This window comes from Corvus brachyrhynchos, unplaced genomic scaffold, assembly GCF_000691975.1.
Source record: "Corvus brachyrhynchos isolate BGI_N302 unplaced genomic scaffold, ASM69197v1 scaffold25, whole genome shotgun sequence".
Lineage (NCBI taxonomy): Eukaryota > Metazoa > Chordata > Aves > Passeriformes > Corvidae > Corvus > Corvus brachyrhynchos.
This window is the reverse complement of record NW_008238313.1, coordinates 210,437-219,131: the sequence shown is the minus strand read 5'-3', so window position 1 is coordinate 219,131 and position 8,695 is coordinate 210,437.

The following is an 8,695-nucleotide window of genomic DNA, read 5'->3' as shown; positions in this document are numbered from 1 at the left end:
GGATTCTTTAGGACAAATCCTTACTTACGCATTTAATGTATTCTACCAATGCTTGTATAACATGTGGGGCCAAGAACAAGGCCTTAGAGAAATTTATGATGTCAGCAGCTACTTTTACCAACACGGACTTGTAATGAATTGAAGAATGATGTTTACAGAAAACTCTTCTCTGTGAAACCACATTGGTTGGGTCTTACTTATGATGCCCCTTACTGTCAATTGTTGGTGTGTCTGGGAGACTTCAGACTAAGCTGTACTTATGCTCATCACACAGCTTATCTTTTATAAAGTACTGGCACTCTTGAGTTTTGCTTTGGGGGCCTGAAGGATTTTTTTTTTTTGGAGGAGAGAGAATATATTTTGGTTTGCAAGTTGTTCAGTTGTTTTGTTTTGTTTTTTTCTTAATCCTCAAGTGTTTCCCCATTGTTCCAAGATTTGTTAAAAGTCATTTATAATTCAATAATTTTCAGGAGATAACTTACCATCCTACCCTCCAAGTTATGCAATGCAGTAGCTTTAGAATGGTTTAAGCTCTTTTAATAATGCCAAAATGTCAAAAAATTTGAGCTGTTCTATTGAGAGGGAACTGTAACATGGGATGCGCTTCACACAGAGACATCCACTTAAGTTTGTCATTCCTGCCTGCATGGAACAGTCTGATGCTGAGTGTGGCGTGTGAGAATGAAATCATTGCAGTCATACACTTAGCTCTATCACTGTATCAGGTTGGGGTACATCATTAGTTTGTCATATCCCTATTGGTCAGGACACCACACCTGTGCCAGGCAAGCTCTTCCACTGCTTCTCTTTCCTTGGAGTGACATTACCTATAAATCAAATGTTTCCCTGTGCCACTGCAGGTGTTTGGGAGCAGAGCCATGGCCTGGGATCAGCTCCTGGAGCAGTCTGGTCCTCAGTGCTTGCTTGGTGACCTTCATGGCAAGTGGAGGGTTAATGTCATCCTGGGATGCTGTGTGACTGATGCTGGTAATGAAACCAGCACTAAGCATGACATTATTTCTTGGAAGTGTTGCTTGACTCTGAAAGCCAGCTGCCTTCAAAATTAAGTAGGTCAATCTCATCATTAAAATACAGTGAAATGAGAGTGAGATTGGAGGGGGTGGTGGTTATGTTGGACAGCTCTGCTGAGACATTAATTAGTGCAGTGTCCTCTTTTATGCATGCTGTATCAGGTCCAAAAACCCATCTGAATTATGCTCAAAGGTCGTCTGAATCAGAGACTTTTGTTTTCAAAAAGTGCAGTTGCATTTCAGAAGCAAGCCTCTGTCTTTCTTTGGAAGCAGGTAACAAAAGCTAGGTATTACTCAAACACAGCCTGCATTGAACCACAGAATGACCATAACCAGAGACATGGTCCCAGTGACTGCCTGGGGAGGCAGAGCCAAATTAAAGTAAAGGAAAATCACAGCCAGTGCTGTCAGCTTTTTTTCCTCAGTTCTTCCTCATGGCCAAGGAGGCTCTTGGCCCTCTGCGGCACTGCAGCGTGGGCTGGTCCCTCATCTGCTGTTGGCTGGCCCTGCTCCCACTGGGCCACAGCCCAGGCACTGCCACAGGCAGTCGGTGCCTGGACGGGTGGTACCTGTGGTGCCATTTTTGTGGACTTGGTAAAGAGGTAAACCTCAAAAGAAGAATTTTCCACACATAGAATCATAGAATGCTTTGGGTTGGAAGAGACCTTTAAATCTCAGCTAGGACAAGGCCCTGCCATGAGCAGGATTGTCTTCTACTAGATCGGGTTGCTCAGAACCCCATTCAACCTATCTTGAATGCTTCCAAGGATGGGACACTCACCACCTCTCTGGGCAGCCTGTATGTGTGTCCGGCCACACACATTGTGAAAAACTTCTTCCTTACATCTAAGTTGACTCTCCTTTGGTTTAAACCATCGTTCTTTGTCCTATTGCACCAGGCCCTACTAAACAGTCCATCCCCATCATTCCTGTAGGCTTCCTTTAGGCACTGGAGGGGCTCTAAGGTGTCCCCAGAGCCTTCTCTTCTCTAGACTGAACACCACCAGTTCTCCCAGCCTGTCTCCAGAGCAGAAGAGCTTCAGCCCTCAGAGCATCTTCATGGCCTCCTCTGGTCTCACCCCAGCAGCTCCATGTACTTCCTCTGCTGAGAACCTCAGAGCTGAGTATCTTCAATTAGATTTTGCTGCAGCTGCAATTGGAATTTCCAAAAAAAATTTGACAAGGTCCTAGACGTCTTTAAAAAGCAAGACTGCCATGAATTAAACAGGATGGTTGTCTTGTTGAGGGCTAGAGGAAGCATTTGGAGGAGACATTTGGCATTTTCAGGGGAGTGAGGCCACTGGGGGAATCCTGCAGGGATCCACATTAACACTGGACTGTTCAAAATATTTCCCTCATGATACAGGAAGTAAATGGGCAGGGACTAAAGTCAGGTTTGAGAATGACACAGAGCAGTAAAAATGAAAAGATAACCACAAAGAAGTGCTGAAGCATCTTAGAATACTGAGTGCTTGGAAGATGAAATGGCAGATGAAATTCAGTATTATAAAATGAAAGGGCCCAAATAGCATCTATATATTGCCCTTGCAGCCCTTCAAAGATGGTTTGCATTGGTGTTCAAGATGAGGATATCCTGAAAGCCTAGAGGGTTACTTCATAACTTCTTACTGCTGAACTCTTTCCTCTTCAAAACGTTTTGCCATGCTACATCAAATACCATCTTTCAAGACAGCCTCCAACCACCCTGGCCCTGGCCCCTGCCTCAGAACTGCTGCTGTGCAGAGTACAGGCAAAGCAGGGAGGACACTTCCAGCCTACATGCACTGGCTCCAGGTGCTGCATCAGAGCCCACCTGCCTACTGTAGGGACATCACTGACATAAGTGGCTGGCTCAAAGGTCTGAGGCCAATCTGCACAGCTCCCTCCAGATGGGGTGGCTGGGTCCATGCCTCCCAAAAAATTCTGGTCTCTGATGTTCCTGGCCACCTCTCATCACCAGCCACTTTGATGCAAGGACTACTGCAGAACAGTCCCTGAGCAGGAGAGGGAGGTTCCATGGCACCACACCACTGCCAGGCCTGGTGCACACATGTGGCTCTCCATCACACAGGCTGCCCAGTCACTGCCTTGTCTCACTGTCCCATGTCCCTGACAGCTCCCTGTCCTATGCCGTGGAGATACAGGTGTCACACAGGTTTGCCCTCCTTCCCACACCACTTTGGCTCTGCACCTGGCCTTGTGGAGCACTGCACTGAGCAGAGACGTGTGGCAGAGCCAGGCTGCACAATGGCAAGCACATACTCTCCCCCTTCTCCAGGAACTTCATCTCTGCTCCCAAAATATGGGAACAGTCACACAGTCAGTGCAAGCAAACACAAGGAGTGGATCCCAGTGCCAGTGATGCAGATGGCAAATTACTGGCCTTGTCAGAAGCAATGCCAGGGAGAGGGTGTCAGGAGAATGGCAGCAAGACAGCCCTTGAGGCGGAGGAGTGTCTGGAAACTAAATCAACATTCCCCAGTCTCAAACTGAGAGGACGATCAGCCCTGGTCTCCATGTGGGCCAGGCCAACATGGGCTGAAGTTCTACCCCAGACATGGAACAGGCCATTCCAGTCTCTGCAGCAGCCATGTATATGCTTGGCAGCTGTCAGGCATCTAAAGAGAAGCTGTCAGCACATCCCCCTCAGTTTCATAGTTTCTAGGCTAAACAACCCAGGCTAATTTAGGCTTTCACCATAAGCTGCTTTGCCCAAAACTCCCTCTTAAGGGAGTTGTATTGGGTTTTCATGGCAGGGTTTTGGTAGTGGGGGGGTTACAGGGATGGCTTCTGTGAGAAGCTTCTAGAAGCTTCTCCCATGTCCAGCAGCGCCAAAGCCAGCTGACCCCAAGACAGACCTGCCACTGGCCAAGGCAGAGCCCTTCAGCAATAGTGGCAGTGCCTCTGGGATTTAAAAAGGGAAAAAACTGTGCACAGCATCAGCCAGAGATAAGGGTATGTGAGAGCAATAGCCCTGTAGCCCCCCCAGGCCAACGCAGAAGGAATGACAGAAGGTGCTCCAAGTGCTGGAGAAGAGATTCTTTTGCAGCCTGTGGGGTCCAGGGGTAGCAGGGACCCACCTACAGCCCACGAAAATCCACATGGCAGCAGAGACCCACTTGCAGCTACCAGAGGTCCATCGGGGAGCAGAGACCCACTCACAGCCCGTGGAGAAGCCCATGTGAGAGCAGAGGAAGAGTGTGAGGACCCTCCCCCTGAGGAGGAAGTAGTGGCAGAGACATGCTGTGATGAATTCATCTCATTCCCTGTCCCACTGCACTGCTGGGGGGGAGGAGGGAGAGAACTTGGGAGAGAGAACTAAGCTGGGGAAGAAAGGAGGTGTGGTGAGAAGATGGTTTTACGATTTGGTTTTATTTCTCATTACCCTACTTTGATTTGATTGGCAATAAATTAAACTAATTTCCCAAAATTGAGTTTGTTTTGCCCATGACAGTAACTGGTGAGTGAGCTGTCCCTGTCCTTATCCCAATCCATGAGTGTTTCATTATATTTTCTCTTCCCTGCCCAGCTGAGGGGCGGAGTGATGGGGCAGCTTTGATGGGCACCTGGTATCCAGCCAGGGTCATCCCACTGAGTTTTCCAGCCAGTCCCAGGTGAGTTTTCTCCCTCCCTGAAGACCAAGCCCGTGGCTGGACACCAAACCCGGAAGAGATACCAGTACTAACAGGCAAAACATCAGGCATCAGAGCCAGAGCAGGTTTCCAGAAGGCTGTATGCCCATTAGAGAGGGGCATGACACCCCCTTTTTCATGGCAGCTGGTCACTACAGAGCAGCATCTGCCTTGGGGTGCAGTGTTTGCCCAGTGCTCCCATTCTCTTGATGAAGAGGGTTAGCTTTCCTGCATCACGTTCAGTGCTCTGTGCTTTTATCTGAGCAATAACAAATAACCTTCTTTTCCGGGGTGGGCTTTGACAGAGCTGCTCATCAGCTTCCATCAGTTGTATGTTCACTGACCATGACAGTGCTGAATACTTTTGCGGTTGATACACCTGTCAGATCACTTTTCAGCTTTACCAGGCTCTTGGCTTGTGTTGACTTCATGTGGTGTAAATGATCTGGGAAAGGGCTGAGTGGTAACACTATTATGAATATATTGACACACAGGAAACCCACGTCTCAAACACCATATGCTGTCTAGTTGTCCCATATTAAAAGGGTAAAAAATAAATGATCAGCTGTGAAAGATGACCAGGGTCTGCTGTGTTGCAGATGGTGCAGTGCAGATAGATAGCAAACTGTTATTACTTGTTTCTTACAATAGAAGCTAGGAAGCGCCAGAAGAAGTAATTGGGCATCTGGTCTAAATGCAACAGAATAAATTACTTTTCACATAGCACATAATTACACAGCAAAACTCTTGACTTCACAATACCCTGTGATAATAAAAAGTATAAATGTCTGTTCTTGGGCAGCACTGAATTCCCCAAATCCAATTATGCAGCAGATGGCAAAAAGATGCCCTCACAAAATAAATAAACAAACACAAAAGGAGGATCAGGAATTATTAATGATTAGTGGGTATTAATGATTAGCAGATTGACTTTCCACATTTCATAAAGTTCACGAAGTGTTGATAAAGTGCTGATATCCACAGCCTGGTGACAGGTCTGAACGTGTTCCTTGGGTGAGGACAATAGGGGACTTTCCTGTAGCAGCTTTATAGAAAATGTCTGTGGTTTGCTGTACCTTTGCCCTCCATTATTAGTGTCACGGGAATTAGTGTGTTAATTCCACTTCCATGGGAGAGAAATGGAGGATACAGCAGTCAGCACACAGACATGACTCAGTGGATGGGAATGAACCCTCACAACCAATTTGGAACATGGAGACAGCTAATGTGAAGCAGCAGCCACAGAAGCCCTGGTGAGAGGGCATGGTGGGCAGGCATGGGGCTGGTTGGGAGACAGTCTGGGGTGCAGAGGCCGGTCTGGCATTCACACCCTGTCCAGCCCTCCTCTAGGCCAGCCAGCAGCTGGTTGAAGGGCAATGCTCACCTGGAAAAGGCCATCTGAGTCACAGTTTCAGTTGCCAGCTGCTTCCATAGGCACAGCTAGGTCACAGATGGTCATCGGAGGCTCTGGAGCAGGAAAAGGGAGCAGCCAGAATATGGGGAAAATAATTGCCTGAGTGTTGTGTCCCCGGAGGAGAACAGTTACAGAGGTCTAGGACCCCCATGTCACGACCCAGCTACTGCAGGTCATGTTGTGCTTTCATAAATCTGTGAATGCTTGCCTCACTAGTTAGAAGCTAACTAAGGCTTAGATTAGGGACAAAAAAATCCATGCATCCTTTGTGGGTTTCATTTAATCAATAACATTTATACCCTATGAAGAATGGGGCAGATTCTGCACAGGCATATCATCAATCCAAACCTTTCCCAGTTGCAGAGGTCAGTTCCTGATGTGCTGGGCAGAGGAAGATGACAGCAGGGTGATGTGATGCAGGTACATGAGGCTCCTATATTGTGGGCAGGGCATCCTCTTGCTGCCAGCACCTCACATTTGCTAGGGGCAGGCTGGGACTTCGGAGCCCGCGGGCCAGGCTGTAGAAGTGAGGATGGGATCTCAAGGCTGCTGCTGGATTTCCCCACTGAATTCCAAGTACATGGCACTGCAAGGCATATAATACAATTTAGATGCATTAGTTCCTGATTTGTGATTGCAAATTGAATTTTGCCTGGCCAAAACCCCAAATACTCAAATGGTAATTAAATGTGTGTGAAGGATTTGCACTCTCAGTATTTATTATTTATAGACTGAACCCACAAATGCAAATGCCGTCACCTGCTCCCAAAGCACACCATGCTCCCTGTGCACAGTCACTGAATTCCCAGGATTGTCCAGCGTGTCCTTTCCCATGTCCAGCACTGATCTGGAAGGTGTGTGAAGCCTGGGAATGCCAGCCAGCCAACAGTGATGCCTAGGGCGATCAGACACAAAATTCCCCAATCACAGCATAATTCTCACCCTGCACAAGCAATAGGGCTGCAGCCTGGAGCATAGGGAAAGGACATAGAAACCGAATCACTTTTAAGTAGTTTGGGGGGAGGGTGCACAATAAACTGTCGCACACTGCTAATGGCTACCTGTTTCTGCTATCAAAAAAATGGCATTACTCACTGATACCCAACACTGACAGCACTGAGCTTTTCAAATAACGTTTCTGAGCACTCCTGTGCAGGCCAGAACAGTGCTGGGCAAGCCAGGGATCCTTGGCTGGTGGCAAAGACAGGCTATGGAGCAGTCAACATTAAAATCAACAGCTAGCTCTGCAATAACCAAGTGGTTCTCACAGTGACCAAGTGAGAATGGACTTTGCAGAGAAGACATAACTGGCAAACTGTTCCCGTAAAACCTCTTGCAGTCACAGTTTTACAGTTGCCAGCTCTACCCCTGGTTTTCCTGAAGTTCCCTCCCCATAATGCAGACAGAGGGAGAAAGAGCTTTGAAACAGGACTCTGCTGGGAAAGCAACATCAGGCTCACCCTCCTCCTGCTGTGGACTGCAGCAGCAATGAAGCTCAGCACAGGAAAGAGGCAGTCTCCTGATCTGCCAAGGGTGTCTGAAAAGCAGCACTGAACAACCTAGACGGGACCATTTTGATCACCTAACCTGCCATGCAGCTGCAGTGAACATAAATTCTGACAGGCTTCAGTTTCCACTTAGCTGGAACTTGTCTCTTGAACACAGGCACCACAGATTAAATCCTTTGCATGGCAGTGTGACTACCCTGGTCTTCCACAGCTCTCCCCAAAGCACAGACCAATTCTCCTATAACTAGGAAAGACCTTTTGAAGTGACCAAATAAAGACTTTCAGGGGCCTTAGGGGACTGAACTATGGATGTCTGTGCCCACATGTCTGCACACATGCAAGCACTGGTGTACTTTTGCTGTGGGCTGACCGCATCCAGGGCATGGTCTAAGCTGCCATTTGGCTCCAGCTATGCTACACAGCAGGACAACACAGGCTGTAGCCAAGGACATCAGCTGGACAGAGAGGAGCCTCAGGAGTCCCCAGGTCTGCCCAAAACCACAGCTAGGCTGAGCCGCCTTAGCAGCCCCTTGGAACCATACATTCCATCTTGGCTTTCAGTCTGCATTGCTTACAGAAAGTAGTAGGTTACTGCTGTAAGGTAGTAGAGGATGATTTGGATTAATTTCCTTATTTCTCTACCGCTTCATTAGGCACATCCAGTGCTGCCTTTCCTGGGGGTGGGGCAGGGCCCATGCCTGTGTCTTCATGCACACGTGGAAGAGCACCCTGGAGGGTCAGAGCACCCCCAGCTGCAGAGGAGCTGTGGGACTGTGCTGGGGGCACCAGCCCGAATGTCGGCATCTGTCAGTGACCAATAGTCGTGACACCAGTGCTGCTCGCTGCCATATGCGTGATCATGGGCCCACGGCCCAGGACAGGTGCCTGCATGTGGAGCCTCGCGTGCTGGGGAGAGGGGTCGCTGGGGGTTACTGGGGGTACAGCATGGAAATAGTTGGCACTGGGGGCTACTGGGGCTGCAGCACGGGGAGAGTGGGCGCTCGGGGTTACTGGAGCTGCAGCCTGCGGGGGGGCTTTGGGGATTACTGGAGAACGATGTCGAGAGTAACGCTGGTGGTTCCGGGGGCGCGGTAACAGGGTGGAGGCGGT